Raw genomic sequence first — 23,199 nt, forward strand, 5'->3', positions numbered from 1 at the left:
CCCCCCCCCCTTCTCTTCTAGAATAGCTTTCCTCATGAACTGTTCTCCAACAACCTCCAACTCTTCAAGAAAAATGTCAATAAACTTTTCCTTTCCCAACCCTCACCTGCATTCCTTTGAGTGTGTGATGCACGCACGCACACACACAGCACTATAGCTTTTCCTACAACTCATATATGGGAGTGATATAAAAATTATGCATATACATATTTTATATCACTTCCACACTTGATTTTTTTTTTTTTTTTTTTAGAGCTGGAGGTTGCAGTCTTTGAGAAATACTTCATTAGAAAAGTCACTCCATAACAGTTCAACCACAAAAGAATGTTGGACAGCTGTTGCTTATGTTATAGTAGGTCTGTAGAAATTGGAGACATGACAGATGTTAGTTCTGGCAAACATCACCCATGGAAATATCTATAGGAGAAGCAATGCAGAAGGTGATCATCCTATAAAATAGCAGCTGGAAGAAGGCTATGAGAAAGTTGTCAATCAACCAAACTGTACTCTTCTGAACACCTAGAATTTTTAGAGATTTTAGGTGTACCACCCCAAATGTGAGAGCAGTATTTCAAGGTTTAGGCAGATTTGTACAGAGAAATATTTAAGCAAATGAAAATTAACCTCTTGAGCAAAAAATGATGCCACAATTTTTTGAAGCCAAGGATGCTATAGAAGTGATGTGCTCATACCAGGAAAGGCTAGGAGTAAGTCAGTCAAAGAAGCAAGAGATAAGGTATGAAGAATGTTAGAAGAACTAAGGATTTTTTTGTGAGAACAAGTCAGAAATGTGTTTTGGAGGTGTTGAAGATGACCAGGTTGTTATCATCCCAGTGAACAACAGTGTGGAGATCAGTCTTTAGGGATGTCTGAGCACTGCAAGTTTGTTGTATGAGTACATGATGAATGGAGCATGATATCATCAGCAAAACTTACTATGGTTTGAGATTAGTGAGAGAAGGTCATTTATATTTATTATCTGCCTTATTCATCTATGCAGCAGTGTGATGAGAAGAATGATGCTAGAAGGTCAGCTTTATTTTTAGGCAATGTTGCAATATTGCCATATAAGTGAGACAGAGGAAAGAGCAGAAACTGCAACCAATAGCTTTTGTAAGGGACCAGATGGCATAGCTGCCTTCTGGTCATTGTTATACTTTCATTGTTATAGTGCAAAAGAACATAAGGTTGTGAATGGCTGAGGGGAGGGTGTCCTACTAAATATGAATTTGAGGGAGATTGTTTTTTTATTTTAACCACAGCAATACTATTTCTACTGTCATTTTAGTATTTCAGAGGTGAAGAGAAAATAAGGTAGCAAGTTTTTTTACATTTAACCTTATTCATCTATGCAGCAAAATGATGAGAAGAATGATGCCAGAAGGTGCTTTATTTTTAGGTAATGTTGCAATATTGCCATATAAGTGAGACAGAGGAAAACAGAAATCACCCAATAGCTTTTGTAAAGGATCAGAGGGCATAGCTGCCATTAGCAAAGATAGCAAGTTTTCTACATTTAGTCCTTTTAAAGTCAGAACTTCAGTACTCTGTGAATGAAAGTAGTTTTTGTCTCAAGTCGCTAAAGCCCCTCCCCGAACCTACTGGCACATAAGGCTGCAATGCTGGTTTTCCATCTGCCCCTATCCCTCGCAGCTGCTCTTGCTTCTGCCCAGCTCGCCTCTTCATTTTGGATTCCATCATTCTTCTCCAAGTTAATTTTGGACGACCTCTAGAGCATCTTCCTTCTGGAGCCCAACTCAGTGCTACTTGGGGAATTCTGTTTATTCCCAAGCAAAGAACATGTCTGGCCCATTTCCACCTTCTTAGGCGAATCTCCTCATCTATTGACTTAGAGAAGGTTTTCTTTAAAAGTGCCTCGTTAGTAATTGTATTTGGACAGAAGATTTTTAAAATTCTTCTTAAACACTTGTTTTGGAAAATGTCCACTTTATTACTTTGTGCTTTGGTAAGTTTCCAAGTTTCAGAGCCACATAGCAGTACTGCTCGCACAATAGATTTATAGACATTAATTTTCACTTTAACTGTAATATTTGATGGTTTCCATAATTTGTTTAGTGCCCTGAAACAATTTTGTGCTTTAGCAATTCTTTGTAAAAACGTCTTTCCCAGTGCCGCCTTGTTTATTTATTACTGATCCAAGGTATGTAAAAGTATCAACATCTTCGATTGTTTCATTTTTTAACTTAATTTCTTTATTTGATTTTTCATTTATTCGCATGACCTTGGTTTTCTTCTTGTTTATATGTAGACCCACAGTTTCTGTGCAGCGAGCAAAGACATCAGTTTTTAGCTGTAAGTCATTTAACTTACAGAACTTGGAGGACAGGAGCACTATGTCATCAGCAAAATCAAGGGCTTCCAGCGTGAATGTAAAGTCCCAACATATATCTCTTTTGATCGAGTTTTTCATAATTCAATCAATTAAAATTATAAATAATAGACCAGATAACACACAACCCTGTCTAACTCCAGTTTCAATGATAAAGAAGTCTGCAAGTTTTCCATCTACTTCCATGCAAGACTTGCTGCCATCATACATATTCTTAATAATGTTGATAAATTTATAAGTATTCCGTATTCTTCTAACATTTTCCAAAGTTTCTCTCTATTTACTGAGTCAAATGCTTTACTGAAATTGATGAAGTTTAGGTAAAGTGGAGCTTGAAATTCTATACATTGTTCGATTCTATTTCTAAGAGTGAATATTTGTTGAATGGTTCTGCAACCAGTTCGAAAACCTGCCTCTTAGTAAATTTTCGATTTCCTTTTTTAATCTATTAATTAAAATTTTGGTAAAAACTTTTGCAGGAATTGACAGCAAACTTATTCCTCTCCAATTTTTACATTTAGTCAGATCTCCTTTTTTAGGGATTTTTATAATTACTGTTTCTTTCCATTGTTCAGGAATTTTTTCTGTCTTCCATATTTCATTGTATAACCTTTTTTAATTTGGCAGTAGTTGTGTTGAGATCAACTTTTAACATTTCAGCATTGATATTATCATTTCCACATGCTTTGTTAAATTTTAGTGCCTTCAGGGCATCTTTGATTTCGCTCAACGAAATCTCGTCTTTGGAATTGTTCAGAGTGTGTGTTACACTAGTTGTAATATTTTGTGCCTTTTGAGATCCTGTATCTACCTTCACATTTAAAGTTTCTTAAAAATAGTCTCTCCATCTTGCTTCAATTTTGGAGTCAATCGTCAATAACTTTCCTTGTTTGTCTCTAATGGAGGAAAGAATTGCTTTTTTGTTACCACTGATTTGTTTTATAATCTGATAAAGTTGTCTAATTTGTCCATTTTCTGCAGCATGTTGTGCTTCTTTTGCTAATTCATCAATATATTTTCTCCTGTAGGCTCTTGCAGCTCTCTTTACACTTTTATTTAGTTCATTATAGCGATTGCTATGCACCTTATATAATCGTTCTGAATTTGTATTGTTCATTAATGATTTAATCTTTTTTCTCTCTTCAATGATCTTCCAAGTTTCTGCAGTTAACCATTTTTTATTTTTATTTTTTCTTCGTTTATCAATTACATCTTCAGCAACTTCATTATATGTATTTCTGAAGTTTTTTTTTCAATATTCTTCTACTTTGTTTTCTACCGTTACATCTTGATTTTCCTCTATTTCTAATATATTGAATCTGTTCTTTATCTCCAAAGCAAACTTCTCTCGTTTCTTTAATTTTTAATTTTTCAATATCAAATGCAGTTCTTGAACTTATTTTCTTTCCTAATACACTTTGAATTTTTAATTTCAACTTTTTCACTAATAAGAAGTGGTCAGAACCAACATCTGCACCATGTTTGACTCTCACATCAAGCATGGATCTTATGAATATGCTATTGATAGCAACATGATCAATTTGGTTTTTTTGTGCTGCCATCTGGTGCGATCCAAGTCAATTTATGTATTTCTTTATGCTTGAATTTACTTCCTCCAATGACAAAATTGTTCATTTCACAGAAGGATACAAACATCATGCCATTTTCATTTCGGTCTCCACAAGCCTCGAAACCTAAGGATTTTTCCTTCTAAACATGACCTTTTACCCACTTTTGCATTAAGATTGCCAATGAGTATTATCATATAGTGTTTTGGAATAGAATTTATTACTTTTTGGAGTTGTTCAAAAAACATTCTTTTATCTCTTCATCTGCATCATTAGTAGGTGCATAAATCTGCACAGCAGAAAGTTTGATAAATTTGGAATAAAACCTGGCTTTTATAATTCTCTCATTTACTGGTTCCCATTCCATCAGGCTTTTGGGCTCAATATTAGCGCAACTCCTTTTTCATGTTTCTCCTCTGATCCAGAGTACAATATTGTCTTTAGTTGTAAGTCTACCAAAACCAGTGCATCTGAGTTCCTGATGCCTAAAATGTCTAACTTGTAATTGTCCATTTCATTTGTTACCTGCCTAGTTTTTTCCTACCTGATACAGTGTTCTGGCATTCCATGATCCAATCTTTAAAATTTTTTGTGACTTCATAAGTGACTCTTTCAACAACAAGGGATCCGAAAGGCTTTCCCCTTGGTGTGTCATATATATATATATGTTATCAATATCAGACCAGGCTAGATAACAGTCTTCTGGGGTCTCGCAAGTCACGGCTGTTGCCAAGAGCATTTGTTCATCCAGATTTGCAGTTTCTGTAATCAAATAATTTTTATAGGGGGGGGGGGGTGATTAGCCCTTCGCCCAACCCCCAAAGGGGACCCAGCTATATCTCCTGGGACTGGTTCTCCATTTATCGCTTCTTACGATACAGAGGAGTGCGGTTGGGGTATTCTACTACCCGCCCCAACACAGAGACATGACTTGGATACTGGATGAGAATTGAGAACAGAATGGGGAATGAAGGCCCTCATTCCAACACAGATAATTTCAGTAACAAGATTACAACAAATATCTGGAGAATGTTACCAGTAATCTGACCATGGAAAAAGAGTAAACTCTCAGAGAACTTCCCACTTGGTATTGTTATAGTGCAAAAGGACATAAGGTTGTGAATGGCTGAGGGGGAAGGCTGTCCTACTAAATATGAATTTGAGGGGGATTGTTTTTTATTTTAACCACAGCAACACTATTTTTATTGTCATTTTAGTATTTCAGAGGTGAAGAGAAAAAGCAGAGGAGCATACAATAAAAGTTAATATTCTTAGACATTTCCTCCATACAGAAAACATCCAATCTCATCTTCATGCCATAACTTGGCTTCAGAAGTATCTCCTCAAATACTACTATGCAGGCTCTCTCCAGGCATGACTTGAAAGCAGTGACATTATGCACAAGCTGATCAGGAAGCCTCCTAAACACATTACCATCAGGTGACCAGCCTGCTGAACTACTTTACTGTTGTACCCTTGAAGGTGGATGGCTCTGAACCTCCAAAGTATATTTGGCATACTCTTTAAGGATATCAGTCTACTGCATGTTAGAGAAATAGAAACCAAATCCCCCTGCTCTAAGGATGGCAACTACATGGCAACATTTTTTGGAACTGAATGTATAGCCTTATTATTATTTTTTTTTTTTGAATTTTTATAGAAGCTACTTTGATGTTGCTCTGAAACTTCCAAAAGTATTATGATCTGGAGTTTTAAAGAGTCAGAGTCCTATATGTAAAACACTTACAGTGAGAGCAAGAGCACAGGGAAAGGGGTAGATATACAATCCTTGACAGGCAATGAAATGACCAACTCTGGAACCCACTTTTTCAAACTATTCTGCTCAGCACCAGAAATCATTACAGATTAAGCTACAGAAGATCCTAATAGTAGTTTACAACTAATATAACATAAGAAAAAGATTATTACAGTTTTCACAAAAATTTGAACCAAGCAAAATATGCGGTTTGCTTACAGGACTTTCTTTTTTTTTTAAAGCAATTCTTAAGCTAATGGATGTAAGCAATTCTCATCAAGTCATACTTATATCATCCTATTCATTTCAATATGGTAGCGACATGGGCATTCTTGAAGTGAATTAGTGATATCTACAGCACCACTAATTTTTTTCTAGAATATATACAGCCAATCTTTTAATTGGATTTCCTGGATATATTCTAGAAAAAAAAAATATATATATCACAGCCTTGTAACTCCTTTGTTAATATAATCTGATAGCTAAAAAAAAACTAACATTTTATTAAGAGAATGAATTATTGTTGCTTGATAAATAATTTCTTATAACAGATCTCAATGTCTTTCTTTCAAGTATTAGGCATAATAGCCTGTTCAAAAAAAAAACCCACCTTTTAGAAACTTCATTTTTGATGGGGATAAGGTTAGCCTTAACCACCCAATGAATTCTATCATGATAGCAGACCAATCTGTGTCTCCACTCAGATTGGTCTGCTGCTTTGTGGGAGGAAAGGTGACTAGATGTCGAAAGTTTATTTTTCACTTGGTTAGACTATAATAAATATAGTTTAATCCTTTATCCAAGTGTGAGCAAACAAAGTTTGCGTCTGAAAATATCTTCAGGACTGGGGTAAGGTGGTACAACACTGGGAAACTCGATGCAAAGGTGGAGCAAGCTAACATCACTCCTATCTCAGTATCTCCCATAATGCAAAACACATCTCCTTGCAGATATGTATAACGTTATGCATTACGGGAAGGGCCGCTACCCAGACTAGTTTCGACCTTTATTGAGGTCTCTTCGGAGAGACCTCAAGTGGAGATACCAGACAGAAGCATTAGCAAGGTCATCTCTACCTATAGGAGTTGCCAAATGGTGTGCCACTTTTTTATTAAATTACTCTGGATTTAGAGAAAGATGTTGAAAGTTTATTTTTCACCTGGTTAGACTATAATAAATTTAGTTTAATCCTTTATCAAAGTGTGAGCAAACGAAGTTTGTGCCTGAAAGTATCTTCAGGACTGGAGTAAGGTGGTACAAGAGATGACCTTGCTAATGCTTCTGCCTGGTATCTCCACTTGGGCCTGGCTCCCACTGAAGAGACCTCAATAAAGGTCGAAACTAGTCTGGGTAGTAGCCCTTCCCTTAATGCATAACATTATACATATCCGCAAGGAGATGTGTTTTGCATTATGGGAGATACTGAGATAGTGATGTTAGCTTGCTCCACCTTTGCATCGAGTTGCCCGGTGTTGTACCACCATACCCCAGTCCTGAAGCTAAGCACCTGAAGCCTTCAGGTGCAAACTTTGTTTGCTCACACTTGGATAAAGGATTAAACTAAATAAACTAAATTTATTAAAGGTGACTAGAGTTAGTAAGAATCTGGAAGGAGACAGTGTCCTATGCTGTAAGTAATGTTGCATAGTGACATTACTATGCAACATCTTATATCACCATGATCATAAATAATTACTGAATTTTTACACTGCACTGAACATTCAAAAGCAATCAACTGGAAATGATTCTCAAAGCTTTATATATCAACTATAAAATTTATTTCAGAGAGCCATTTCATATAGCTATGCAAAAACTTTCTATAGATACAACATATGCAAAGCATATGAAATCAGCATAAAAAATCATTTAAAATAATGTTTCATGCTGTAAGGTAAAAAATAAATTGTCATTGTTACCCAACCTTAAACTGCCAAATTGTCAAGTTCCTACTTTATTTTCTCACGAGTTATGGATGTCACAGACACATTATTATTAAAATTGTAGCAATATCATTATAACCCAACTATTATAATTATTATGAGATCTCCCATGGGTTCCAAGACTAATGTAGATCCATTCTAGCTTTCCTTATGTCCAATATATCTTTTGGTAAATTTATTAAGCACAGTCAATGCACATCATCATCAGATTCATAGCTGAATCTGAAGATGATCTTCAAAACTTAATCACAGAAATTTACAACAGAAGCTTAGACATGGGACTAATTATTAACCTAAAGAAAACAAATTGCATGATTATATCAAAAGAACCAATAAATAAGAAACTGAACATCACTGTTAACAAAAAGAAAATTGAACAGGTTCAGTCTTTTATATATTTGGGACAAATGCTTACACACAGAGGAAATTCCCTTAAAGAAATAAAAAGAATAGAGATAGAAGAAAAGCCTTTATTCTATCAAGCCTTCTCTACAACAGTGAAACTTGGACTCTAAATAAAGAAGCAGAGAAAAAATTAGAAGCTTTTGAAATGTGGACCATCAGAAGAATGTTGAAAATACCATGGACAGAGAAAATGAAAAACGAAGATGTTTTAAACAAAGCAAAAATGAAAAGAACATTAATGAAAATAATTAAAGAATGAAAACTTAAATATTTCGGACATCTAACCAGACAAAAAGGCATTCAGAAATTAATATTAGAAGGGAAATTGGATGGAAAAAGAGGGAGAGGTAGACCCAGGAGAATGTGGTTCGAAGACATTAAGGACTGGACTGGCTTGAATTACCAAAAATGTTCCAGAGCAGCAAAAGAAAGAAAAAGATTCCATGACATGGTTGCCAACCTCCTTCTAGGAGATGACACTTGAAGAAGAAGAATGCACATAGAATCAATCAAGAAATGCATTTTGTTAGAAGTGTTTTTCTCTTGTCAACAACACCTTTATTCTTCCTCCTACTCCTTTTCATGCCATAAAACTATATTTTCTTTATCTTATCACATCCTCCCCTCCCCCCTCCTTTTATGTACTATGGACTCAAAATACCCATTGAGCAACCACCTGAATTGACACGTCATGGAGTGCTGTATATAAAATGTTTATGCTCATTTTCCATGAATGGGTAGATTCCTTCGATCTATGTTTGCAATCAGCATTTCTTAGTCCAAATATACTACACAATAATATGCTAGCAAACTGAATATATAATCATGCAAGCTACACAACTATGAATATTATATTATTGGTAAGAATTTAGCTACCCAATCATGGAGAATGAGAATGCACGTTATATGCAGCACCCCATAACACTTGTCAATTAAAGTTGCTCAATAGCTTATTTTGAATGAAGTTTATATCAAGGGACAGAATTCTTAAGCATTATGTAGTTTCAATACATGGAAGAAAAGAAATGTATATGCTAAATGAAAGATGGTGTGCACTTGATTTGTCACTGTCAGTTTTTTTTACTTTCATAATATTCATATGGTGAAAATCAATGTAATGCTAAGAAAAAGAAGTTGCCTTTAGTGGATGTAGGTTATTCTCTGTCTGAAGATGCATGTGGGAGTGGAGTACCCACGTCCACTATGTCAAGGTTAGCAACAAGATGGAAGGTATCCAGGATGTTCAATCCTAAGGGAAATGGTAGATTAAAGAGGTCTGTTTTTCGTTTGTTTGGAATTATGGTAAGGCAACTAAGACTATGAAGGCAGTATATTATGTCTGTTAATTGGGTATGTGTTCTCTGTAAGCTTTGTCTAATTTGTTGTAATAAAAAAAATTGAATTTACCACGTTGCATTGTTTACTTTCTACAGGCCCTATAGCCTGGTTCCATTTGTTTTCAACTCACAATAAGTTTCTCTATTGTATATGTGCATAACATATTGAAGCTCCTAAGAGGCATGCACAAATTGTTGCTTATGAAATATGCATCAAAATATTATTACCAGAATCACTCATGTTTAATTTAAATGTCTTTATTTGTAAAATGCTAAGTTTCATAGCCATTGTCAATACAATTATAGGAAAACATGCAAAAATAAGAACAATTCAACTGAAAGCATGTGATATTATACACTATCTGCTGCAGGAGAATAGCTCCATCTGCCTAAAAAAAAAAAAAAAAAAAAGAGAAAGAGAAGAGAACACTGTATTATCCTATCCTATACTCCATGTCCATTTTCTAATAATCCTTTGGAATCTCAGAATTCATCAGGATGATAAACAGAAATGATCTATTGAAAAAATAAAAGTAGCAACAGAAATCCCAAAGGTTTTATGCAACAAAAACTAACCTAGTGAATCTGCACAGATAATGACATTCTGGATTATTTAATATCAGATATTTATATTTAACAAACTGGTTGAGCATTACATGTAAATGCAAAATATTTTGTATAATCTGATACAGTATTTTTTTTACTCAAACAAAAATTACTTTTACATTTGCTAGTTTTTAAGAACCCTAAAAGACTGCTTGTTAAAAACAATTCATCAGATCAGTTAAAACACATATATATATATGTATATATATATATATATACCAAAAGTATGGAAGCACAGAAGGATGAATGAGAGTGAAAGTGAGAAGAGGGGGTCAAGAGTTAGAAAATAGGAAGATTGAATGATAGAGAGAATGTGATGCAAGATTCAGAAGTTGAATTGGATTAGATGAGGAAAGAGATTAAATGGATGTGGAATGAAATTAAGAAAATTCGGATAAAAAATATTAAAACAAATCATGATGGCAAGAAAGAGTTAACGAAAGATGAGCGAGTGGCGTTGTATGGCGACTCCATTATTAAAGGTGTGCTGGATGATAATATGCATAAGGTATGTTTTCCAGGTGGTAAAATGAGTAGAATGATTGAGGTATTGGATATGAGGAGGGAGCGAGCAAAGGAGTTAATGGTTTTAATCGGTACGAATGATCTGACAGAGGATAAAGAGAGCATCAGAATGGATATCAGGAGGCTGCTTAGAAGGATAAAAGAGAATAGTGTGACAGGAAGAGTGGGCAGCATGTTGCCTAGGTATGACTGTGGTAAGATGAGACAGAGAGCAAGGATTATGAATGATATGCTGGCTGAAATGTGTGAGGAGACGAGAGTGCAGTTGGTTAATGTGTGGAATGAGTTTGAGGGACGAAGTGAGCTGTATGGGAGCGATGAGCTGCATTTGAGTGGTTATGGTGTTAGTTGCTTGGAGAGACTGCTGCTGGAAGGTAGAAAAGTGAGTAGAGTGAGAGAGAATAAATCAGATCAAGTGGGAAGTGATGTGGAAGAGCAGGAGAGTAAGTTAGGAGAGATTGAAGAGGTGGTTATGAATGAGGAAGTGAGTGGTATGAGTATAGAAAATGTGAGAATGGGTGTGCAAGAGGAACAGGAAAACGGGGAGGCTCAGGGTGGACAGGGGTACACAGCATGAGATAGTGGATGATCCGAGAGGAGGTGAGAGCATGTGTAGAAAGGAATCGGATGACCCGGGATCAAGAGGAAACAGTTGGAATGGAAAAGGGTTTTAAAATGAATAAGCAGAAAGGGAAATGGCCCCAGTCGAGCATTGAGAGATCACATCGAGTGGGTGGTATCAGTGGAACTATCTGTAGATCCAGAAATGAGCTGTTGTGTTTATATACAAATGCTAGAAGCATAAGAAACAAGGCAGATGAAATGGTTGCATTAATTGCGCCTGTTCACCCAAAGATTGTCGGAATAAGTGAGACATGGTTGGAAGAGGACGACATCCTGACAGGAATGGAGATGGAAGGGTATGATGTGTTTCATGAGGATAGAAAGGGTAAAAAGGGAGGGGGGGGGGGTGCTATTGATGATAGAGAAAGCGTTATGTCCATACAAAGTAGAGATGAAAGAGGGAAACAGTGCCAGTGGTTTTAAGGCAGTATGGTGTGAGATAGAGGTGAATGGAATCAAATACTTGGTTGGATGTTGTTATAGACCAGGAAATGTGGGTGGTGGTGATAATGAAATGTATAATCAAATTAGCCAAGCAAATAAGAAAAGGGTGATCATTATGGGTGATTTTAATTATGGCAATATAGACTGGAATGATGAGAGAGCAACTGGAAGTAAAGAAAATGAGTTTCTTGAGTTTTTGAGGGATAACTACTTCAGACAGTATGTAACAGAGGGCATGCGAGGATTGAGGGTTTTGGATTTGGTCGTCTCATCAGAGGATGTAATTATAAATGAGGTGTCAAATCATCCACCAATTGGTGAGAGTGACCATGAAGTGATTACGTGGGTGGTTTCCAGCAGTCTGAGGACCTTTGTGAGAAAAGGGTATATGTGGAACTACAAGGGGGATGATTATGAAGAGCTCAGGAGACAGCTTGTGGGTGTAACATGGAATGAGGGTGTAACATTGGTCTCTTTTCCCTTAGCTGGAAAAGAGATCAATGCAGCTTGGGGGATTTTCAAAAACTATCTAGTAGATGCAATGTCTAAATATATTCCAAGGGTGAGAAGGTTAAATAAAGTAGGTGTGAGATGGATGAATAAAGCGATTAAGCATGCAATACAGAGAAAAAGGGCATAAGCGAAGTGGAAACAACCAATTCCATGAGGTCTACAAAGACCAGGCAAGGAGGGTGACTTGGTTGGTGAGGGTAGCTAAAGAGAGGTATGAACAGCAGTTAGCTAATGAAGCCAAAAAGAATCCTAGGGAGCTCTTTCGATATAGCCAGCAAAAGAAAGAATGATTATGGAAGGATGATATTGATTGGGGAAAATGGTATAAAGACAGCTGTTGTGGAATGTGTGGTGGAGATACTTAGTGAGCAGTTCATACAGGTCTTTCAATCTTGTGAATGCGACTTCATGGAGAGATTGAGAGCAGAAGATGATGGGGAGGAGAGACTGACTGTAAGTGAGCAAGAGGTGTATGGGGAGTTGAGTAAACTAGATGTTAATAAGGCTGTGGGACTTGATAATATATCGCCACATATTCTGAAGGAATGTGCCAGGGTTGACACCTGTCTTTACATATTTTTTTAATACACGTCTTCACAAGGTCAAGTCCCTAAGGAGTGGAAGGAGGGCAAGATTGTGCCACTTCATAAAAGAGGTGATTGAACTCGAGCATTAAACTATAGGCCTATCTGTGTGTCAGGTGTTGTGGTTAAGTTGTTGGAGAAGCTTGTGAGAACTAGGATCCAGAGTTGGGTTGACAACAATGGTATCATCTTTGATGAACAGCATGGATTTGCTAAAGGGAGGTCATGTTTTAGTAATCTACTTACTTATTACAATAAAATGACTGCTTCCTTAGACAGAGGAGAAAGATACACAGTGATATACTTGAATTTTGCAAAGGTTTTTGATAAAGTACCTCATGATAAATTGATAGTCAAAATGGAGCAGATGGGGTTGGATATTAGATTGGTGCATTGGATTGGAGATTGGCTGTCTGATAGGTATCAACAAGTTGTGTATGGGGGAGCGATGTCAAGGAAAAGGAAAGTCACTAGCGGAGTGCCTCAGGGATCTGTTTTAGGACCATTACTGTTTAACTTGGATGTTAATGATATAGGTGAAGATTTGGATGGAGATATTCAGTTGTTTGCAGATGATGCAGAGTTGGGACGAACCATGAAGAGTAGTGAGGATGTTGTGACCTTGCAGGAAGACTTGAATAAATTGAGTGATTGGGCACAGAAATGGGGATGTGAGTTCAATGTTGCAAAATGTAAGGTTTTAAAATTTGGAAAACAAAGATGGGATGCAGAATTTATGCTTGGTGAGGATACATTGTTGGAGGTGGAAGAAATAGAGATCTGGGGATGATAGTGGATAAGGATCTGAAATTTAGGGGACACATAGCCAAAATTGTGAAGACAACACAAAGGCTTCTGGGAATGATGTGGAGGACACTGACATGTAGAAGTAGGGAGATTCTTGTTCTGTTGTATAAGGCTTAGATTAGGCCACACATGGACTATTGTGCCCAGATTTGGTCACCTGGTTTTCAGAAGGATGAAGAGATGTTGGAAAGGGTCCAAAGACGACTGACTAAGGTAGTTTCTGACCTCTGGAATGTATGAGGAAAGATTGAGGAGATGCAATTTGCAGAGTCTGGTGGACAGGAGAAAGAGGGGAGATATGATAGAGACCTACAAGTTGGTAAGGGGTTGTTATAGGATCAATGCTGGAGAAGTTCTACAGAAAATAGTGGAAGATCGTGGGGGAAAACCAGAGGTCATCCCTGGAAACTGTATAAAGAAGGTGTGAGTAGGGGAGTGAGAGGCATATTTTTTTTGTGCAGAGTTGTAAATGATTGGAATGCCTTGCCTGAGAGTGTTGTGTCTGCAGGGAGTCTGAATGCATTGAAAGCACGGCATGATAAGCTGTGTGTGTGTGATAAAGGACCTCCTAGATGAGTCTTTGATTCCACGAGGTCTTGGGTAATAATAATAAATAATAATAATTTTATTTAAATTAATATAATTACTACTCACTTCCATCAAACCACTTTCCAGGTATCCTTTAGAGGTAAATAGTGTTTTATATCTTTTCAAATAGCAATATAACTGGAGTGAGATGGAATGCCCTCTCACTAATTTTCAGTAACAGCTTAAACCATCTCACTTTAAATGCAGCATAATATTATTATAGGCATCACTAATTTGAGGATAAATTCAGACTAAGATATCTTTTCTCCAGAATACATTAAGTCTATACATAGAGAAGGATTACTTTATCACAAGCTTATTGAAAATCAGTATCATACAATGTATGAATAATATAAAGCTTGAAGTTCTAAGTGGCCAAATTTGGTTAACTAAATTACTATAGTTTCCATTAGTGGTAAAGTTCTCTCCCAGTGTCTTCTGTTCTTAATCAGAAAACCTTCTAATCCATCCTAAATGCTGTTTTCTCAGAACATCACCAGCTCCATGAGCAACCAAAACTTCCTAAACAACACCAGGTAAGCCTATATATGTCGACTAAGTAAATGTGACTGATAGAGCTCACAAAAAGCTCTAAAAACAACAGAGAATTTACATTTTAATTATTATTACTGCACAGCACCTCCATGGGGTTCTAAGACTCATCGTGGGAGACCAAAACCATCAACACAATATCTATCCTACCTCTCCTTGAAACCATTAACAGACAAAGCATTTACATTACACTTCAGGGATAACTTCTTGTTCTGCTCCCTCTAGCCAAGTGCTGAAACATTTCCCCCTACATTATCAATCCTTTAAGTAACTTAAATGTTTTACCCCCCCCCTATTTTTGCCTATCAACCAACGTTTGCAATCCACAAACCCTCAATCCATTCTCAAAAGTAGCATTTCACAGAACACTCACAATCTTGGTTACTTGCCTCTGGATTCTCTCCACCACTTCCTCATTCCCAAGAAATCAAGATGTGGTTATATCATGGCTTTATAAAGAGGAATGATAATGCTGTTATCTCTGCTTGTTAGCGTGTTCTCAATAACCAAGCAATTCTGTAAGCTACTCTAGCTACTTTAGCAATATGACTACTAAGCTTCAACTCTCTGTCTACTACCCCAAATACCTGGCTTCATAAATTTCATTAAGTATGGTTCCCCTCAATGTGGTACACAGCTTGTAATCATTGTAGCCCAAAATACATAACTTTCCACTTTTCTACATTAAATTGACATCCATTATGTTTTGTTCATACTGTCAGCTTATTTAAATCACCCTGCAAGCTCTCTACATCACCTAGATTAATTATTACTTTATTCTTTGCATCATCAGCAAACAACTGAATATTTCCCTTCAAATTATTTCCTGTATTTTATCTATTACGAATGAAACGATTACTGGAAATATCTAGCCGTCATGTACATTGTAAATCAGTTCTGATAAAATATAAAGGTATAAATCTTTTATAGTAGTTTTGTGACAAGCAGAAAGTTTAATGGAATTATAAGGCATATTTCAAATCATACCAGAAAAACAATAACAGCAGCCTTAGGCACAACCTGTATCATGGCGATTAAAAAATAATACATATATAAAAATGACAACTCATGTTAGACACATTCGTGTTCGCTATCACTTCGTTAATGATTATAACTAACATCAAATTTGTAAACTGTCTGAAAATCTTTTCCTTTCATAGTTTTAAAGTTTACATGGGAACACACGTTCGGTGGAAGAGTAAATAAGCGGTATTATGAAAAATACAATGCAGTAGTAATATATTACTAGGATTCAAAGAATGTATCTAGTTAAAACATTACTTACATTATATGAAAATATCTACGTGGTATTTTTTTTTGTTATTATCCAAATAAAATAATTATTTTTGATATAATACTATACCAGATAAATAACAACTGAAATTCGTATTTGACGCCAAACATAACTATAATCCCTATTGGCTGCGATGGCTTGCGCATGAGCAGTATCAAAAAGGAGAATATTAATACTAAGCCATCTACTTCCTGTAAAGTTATTTATTCTGCTGTTAACACGCGGTCGTTTCAAATGGTTGTTAAATTACATAACAGTCAGCGAAATGATACATTCTTTAGTGTTTGCAATTGTACATACTTAAAATATTTAGAAATCTTAAGGATTTGCAAAGAGAGAGAGTCAATCTCTGGCAAGCTGGTTTTTTATCCCAGAAAATCAACCGTAGAACCCACACTATTTCAGAAATTAAATATATCGTTATGTTATGGTTTGGTGTGAGATTGTGGCTAGCAGAACAAAATATACAATTGGGTTCTGCTATAGACCAGGTGATGGAAAAGATGGTGGAGATAGTAAGCACCAGCAAATAGAAGAAATGAGTGGAAGGAGGGTAATTATTATGGGAGATTTCAACTATGGTAGCATTGATTGGAGGGAGGAGAGGACACACGGGAGGAAGGAATTGGATTTTATGTGGTTAGTAATGGAAAATACTAGGGGTCAGAGAGTGCTTGACCTAGTAATCGTATCTGAGGATTTGGCTGTAATTAATATGACCACGTTGCCACCAATTGGTGAGAGTGATCATAGGGTCTTGACTTAGGAGGTGGCTAAAGGTGTGGAATTTACAATTAAGACAGGGTACATGTGAAATTATCGGGCTGGTAAGTATGAAAAGCATAGGAGTTTGATTGGTTCAGTGTCATGGCATGTACAACTGCAAGGGCTAGAAATTGATAGTGCAATGGGAGGCGGTTAAGAGGTGTTTGCATGAAGCAATGGCTGACTGTATACCTAGAGTCCGAATAATAAATCAAGTAGGGGTTAAATGGATGAATAACACCATTAAGCTTGAGCTGCAAAAAAGAAACAACTATGGAAGCAATTTAAGGAGAAAGGTGACCGGCAGGCACATGAACGATATAAAGCACAGGCTAGAAGGGTAACGAGTGTGGTAAGAAAAGCAAAAAAGGATTACGAAAGAACATTGGCCATGCAGGCTAAAGAGAATCCTAAACAGTTTTATCGATATGTTGCAAGTAAAAGAAAAAATGTATATGGCAGAATGATTTTAAAGAATGCCGATGGTAGAGAGGTAACCAAATTAGTTGATATAGTTGAGTTACTGAACGAGCACCTTGCAAGCATATATCATCCAGGTGGTGACATTGCAGAAATGAATAAACCAATAGATTATACGGTAATTGTGGTGAATGAAGTGGAGGTGAGTAGTCTATTGCAAAACCTCAATGTCAATACATCTGTGGAATTGGATGGTATACCAGCTCGTGTCGTATGTGAAGCGGCTAAAAACTGTCAATACTCTTGACCATTTTGTTTAATTTGAGTCTCCGGTCTGGTTTAGTCCCGAAGGTGTGGAAAGAGGGGAAAATAGTTCCACTGCATAAAGAAGGTTCCAAGACTGCTGTTGTAAATTACCGACCGATTAGCATATCAGGAATCATTGTCAAGGTCTTGGAGAAATTAGTCAAGAAAAGAATACAGGATTGGATAGATGAAAATGGGATATTGTATGGGGGACAAAATGGTTTTGTGAGGGGTAGATCATGCCTCAGTAACTTGCTCACGTTTTATAACAGAGTGACGGATGAACTGGATAAGGGTAATGGGTTTACAGTGATTCTACTGGACCTTGCCAAGGCCTTTGACAGGATACCACATTGAACTCTAATCAATAAACTGGAGCAGATGGGGATGGATATGGGTTTGGTTAGATCGATAGGAGGGTGGTTGATGGAGAGATTCCAGAAAGTGGTTTATTCAGGAGTTGAGTCCAAAATACTGCTTGTGACTAGTGGTGTGCCACAGGGTTCTGTTCTTGGACCACTACTTTTCAATTTGTTCATCAATGATATAGGAAAGGATCTGAGAGGAAGTGTTCATTTGTTTGCTGATGATGCAAAGTTGGGTAGAGCAATTGTGAGTGCAGGGGATGTCAAAATTTTACAGGATGATTTGGATAGTTTGGAGGACTGGGCTAGGGAAAAAGGATGTCAATTTAATGTGGAAAAATGTAAGGTTTTGCATTTTGGGGTAAAAAGATTGGCAGCAGTATATCACATTAGTGGAACCGTACTCCAGGAGATTGATGAGGCCAGGGATTTGGGAGTGTTGGTGGATAGAGAGTTGAAGTTTAGGGGGCAAATTGCAAAAGTGGCAAATCAGCTCATCAAATCACTTGGTTGCAGAAAAATACTTTAACAAGCAGAGACAAACAAGTTATTGTTCCTCTGTATCGAGCCTTGATAAGACCCCATCTAGACTACTGTGCCCAGATATGGGCACCAGGGTTTCATCTTGATGGGGAGGAGGTGGAGAGGATCCAGAGACGAGTAACCAAGATGATAGCAGGTCTGTGGAATGAACCTTATGAGAACAGGTTGAAGATTTGTGGGTTGCAAAAATTGGTCGATAGGTGGAAAAGGGGTGATATGATTGAGACATTCAAATTACTGAAGGGTTTCAATAAGATTAATCCAGGATATATTTTTGGACAAGACTGGTGGTGGGAGGACTAGGAGCCATACATGGAAGCTGGGCAAGAATGTGGTTAGCAGGGGTGTTAGAGCTAGGTTTTTTACTTGGAGAAATGTGAATGAGTGGAATAAGCTGCCAGATTCTGATTTGGGTGCCATGACTGTGCATGAGTTCAAGGCGAGGTATGATAGATACTGTGTGAATGTCGAGTAGTTGTTCTTGACATGATGTTAAGGCCTCTCTCGATGAGTCTGTCAACTCCTTGGAGTTGCCCATAATAATAATAATAATAATAATAATAATAATAATAATAATAATAATAATAATGGTTAGGGTTCACCAGATTGCGGCACTTGTTGAGCTATCTCTTCACTGTGTGCAGCTTAATTATTGAAAGCCTTGGGCCAGCTATCTGTGATTGGGTACCAGTGGAGATTGAACTGCCTACTTGGTCTCCAAAAGTTAGATAGGGCTAAAACGGCCTCACCTGCTCCCTATAAGGAAATAAAAAGGTGTTAGCCTTTCAACGCACACACACACACACACACACACATATATATATATATATATATATATATATATATATGCGTTAAAGATACCAAGAAATTTTTTACTTGGTTTAAATCCTTTTCCCAAGTAAAAAAAACAAAGTTTTGCATGTAAAATATATTCACGCCTGAACTACTTCTATATAGAGGCTAATTATGTCATATCACCTGCCCTAGTATGTAACCCATAATGTAAAGTACACCCCCTGAAGGGGGGGGGTGTACTTTGCATTATGGGATACTTTGCATTATGGTATAATGCAATGCATAATAGGAAGGGCCACTATCCAGACCGGTTTCGACCTTTACTGAAGTCTCTTCAGTGGGAACCAGACCCGAGAGAGAGAGAGAGAGAGATACCAAGGTTGAAGTAATGCAGAAGTCATACATATCTCGCACACAAGTAGACAAAAAGTATAACATTTCTTGGTATCTTTAACGTATATTACAACAAGGTAAAAAACTTTCTACATCTTTCTCTCATACAGAGATTTTTATTAAGAAGATCAAGCACCTTTTGTCTTCTTGTATATGAGATATATATAACTTCTACATTACTTCAAATGTGGAGGTGATTCCATGAGAATGAAAATTTAAATCGAAGGTGTGATGCTGCAGTCAATGAAGTTCTAACTGAGGCTCGGCTATTGCTGTTACCCTCCTGCCATGATCAGAGCTTTAATAGCTCAATAACACCTTATCCCTACACTGTCCTCTACAGATAACGGGGAAGATGAGAAGCATTCTTGCTTCGCCCTTTAAGCCAGTCCTTATAAGGGCTATAAGGACATTACTTCAACCTTGGTATCTCATATCTTGGGACAAGCTCACCAGAATTCTTCCTGACCACACTGGCCTAGTCCCTGCTATTTACACTAAAAAGGAGATAGACTTTGCTGTAAGCAACCTTACCAGTCAAATCAAAAAAGCAATAAAGTCAATTACCCAAACTACAGTCTTTCATCCTAGTGGTCGGATCCCTGAGGAAATCATGGATTTAATCAAACTGAAAAACAAAACCAGAATAAGGTACCATAACACAAGAGCCCCACAAAATAAAACAAATGTGAATAAATTAAACAAAAAAGTCCGTGAAGCTCTCCAAAAACATCGAAACCAAGACTGGGAATCCAAGGAAACGAAACTAAACACAGAGAACAACTCCATTTGGAATTCCTGAGAACCTTCCACACTAAAAGGCAGCTTTTATCCCCAATTCAGACCAAGAAAGGAATAGACCATACTGACAAGGAAAGGGCAGAGGCTCTGGTAGAGAGTTTGGAAACTCAATGCAACCCCTCTTGTGAAAATATGAAGTGAATTTAATCAGTCAATCTTATCTACAAGATTCACCTCCGAGTCAGGCAGGCCACAACACAACAAAAGGATGACCTAGAACCATTCACACCCACTTCTCCAACAGAAGTTATAAATATCATAACCCACCTGAACAAAAATAAGGCTCCAGGTTCACATGGAATCACAAAAAAATAATCAAACTACTCCCCAGAAAAGCCATTGTACATCTAATCAACATAATAAATGCCATCCTAAGACTCAAGTACTTTCCCTTAACATGGAAGATATCGGATATCACGCCAATTAAAAAGATTGGAAAAAATTTCCCAGCTCCCTGAAAGCTACAGACCTATCAGTCTTCTGTCCAGCCTTGGAAAGATTGCAGAAAAAGTAATCCTTACAAAGGCTTCAATTAATAACGGATAAACTAGATATCATTCCTAATGAGCAGTTTGGATTTAGAAAAACCACACCACCGTTCAACATATCCACAGGCTGCTCGAATTCATATCCGAAGGCTTGAACAGGAACCGCCACACAGCTACGGTCTTTATAGATGCTGCGAAGGCTTTTGATAAGGTGTGGCATCAGGGTCTTCTCTACAAGCTCCTCACATTCAATATGCCTACAAATCTAGTTAAAATAATTCACTCATACCTCAAAGACGATTCATGCGAGTCAAAATAAATGAAATTATGTCAACGAGATGCAAGGTGCTGACGAGTGTGCCGCAGGGCTCACTCCTGGCCCCCTTGCTGTTTTCTATCTATATAGCTGATATCCCTCAAAACCCAAGCTCAACAATCATTGCATTATATGGATGATACTGCCTTATTAGCAAGATCTCTCTGCCCAAACTAGCCATCAAAACACTCCAAAACAGTATTCACACACTAGAGAAATGGTTGATGGACTGGAGGATCCAAGGAAATCCACAGAAGAGTTCAGCCATACTGTTCACTAGAAAGAAGCCTCAGATCAAGGAAGATATACATTTACTGGGAGTTAAGATCCCATGGCAGAATGCAATCAAATATCTCGGCGTAATGATCGACAAAAAACTACAATTCACCAGTCATATAAAACACATAAGCTCAAAGACATCCAAAGTAATCACGCATCTCTACCCCATGATCAACAGAAAAAGTAAACTGGACACTCAGAACAAACTAATCATATACAGGATGATAATATGCCCAGTCATCACTCACGCATCTCCTGCATAGAGTCATACCTCTAACACAAATATTCAAAAGCTACAAAGAATACAGAACAAATGTCTGAGAATGAGTTTGGATACCCCATGGTTTATCAGAAACTCCCAGATTCACAGAGAAGTCAACATTCCCTACATCACATTCCTCCTTCATGACCTAGCAGAAAAGTTCTTCATCAAGACAATTAATCATCCGAACCCCACTGATCAAGCAAGCTTCAGACTACAATGAAGCAGATTTCTGCAAATACAAAAGACCCGAGTCAATTCTATACTCAGCTAAATACAACTACTCTCACTGCCCTTTCAGGGCGAGCTTAAAGCTCAGTAATTCTCCACTCAAAGAACGTTTCTTCTCAGACAACGGGGAATATGAAAAGCATATATGCTGCACCTATCAAGTCAGTATCGTTCTGCGTTCTGCGAACCTTGATATCTGAGTCGTTTTCGATTGACTGAGAAGTCGAATTGTGAGTTTTAATTATATTATGGTCATTTGCTTGGTGAGGATTAAGATTAAAAAACAGTGAAATAATGTAATTATGGATTGAACTGTGGGTTGTTAATGATTAGAGAAGTGGTTCGCTCTTTCGCCGACCTTCCATAAACTTCTCTCAATCCACTCGCAAGAATCTAAATACTTAAAGGTAAGTTTTTTCTTCATTTTGTGACTACGGGTAGTAGTCACAAAATGAAGTCACAAAATGAAATGAAGTCACAAAATGAAGTCACAAAATCGATGATCTACCAGATCTGTTTACTGGTAGATCATTGATTTGATCTACAGGATTTCACATTTGGGTTCTAGGACCAGCTTTTCAAACTTTAAGTTTTGATAATTGATAGACATAGACATGGAAAAACTAATAAACGAAACGAGATTTGAGGACGTTTATCGGGAATTTATCCGTTTGGGTGAGGTGCTTAATAGTAGGTGGCCAGGAAAAGTAAAACTTTATGACACGTTTCCCCCACAATTGTCACAGACGACAGTCTGGAAAACGTGACTAGATGACTAGATTCTGAGGATGTGCACATATCCCAAAACAATGCGAACCATATTTGGATACAACTGACACAGAGGAAGAATTCCAAACCGTTAAAACTAAAAAAAGGAAAATTTCCATTACTAGGGAATCACCCAAAACAATAGAAATGGAGATTGGTATTAATACAAACTCAAAAGAAAGAATACATCATTTATCCTAAGGGATAAAACCCATTGAACATCAGTTGTTACTTCACTCCGAACTGTAGAAATTACATTTACGAAAGCTACTAATACAGAAGTAACTCGCATCCAGCCAAAAGCTTCACCGATTACAGACAACTAACAAAATTTCTGGATAATAGCAACCTACCCTACCACACATTTGCACTCAATAGTGAAAAGAACCTTAAAGTTGTGCTCAGAGGGATAACAGAGTCCATTGCAACAGATGAAGTACAAGCAGATCTCCAGAACAAAGGCTTCAGACCTACAAAAGTCAGTCGTATGCGCAGAGTTGATAAAACCCCATATTCTCTAACATTGGTAGAGGTCAGCAAAGACCAGAAACACATATACGATATTCAGACTATT

At 37.1% G+C, this 23,199-nt stretch overlaps 1 protein-coding gene across 2 annotated transcripts in view; it reads right to left on the minus strand.

Moving 5' to 3' along the window:
* The window catches only part of LOC150104880 (chromosome-associated kinesin KIF4-like), a 282,861-nt gene extending 266,851 nt beyond the window's left edge, over positions 1-16,010 (minus strand). The window contains exon 1 of one of the 2 annotated variants that reach the window (XM_090396035.1): positions 15,885-16,010. The gene's annotated coding sequence lies outside the window, so the exon portion shown is untranslated. Of the gene's footprint in view, positions 1-5,665; positions 5,689-15,884 lie in introns of those variants that run through there. The other variant, XM_090396036.1, reaches the window with a different exon arrangement.
* Positions 16,011-23,199: the final 7,189 nt, after the last annotated feature.

This window comes from Typopeltis vanoorti, chromosome 7 (assembly GCF_054136105.1).
Source record: "Typopeltis vanoorti isolate ZY-2024b chromosome 7, IOZ_Tvanoo_1.0, whole genome shotgun sequence".
Classification (NCBI taxonomy): domain Eukaryota; kingdom Metazoa; phylum Arthropoda; class Arachnida; order Uropygi; family Thelyphonidae; genus Typopeltis; species Typopeltis vanoorti.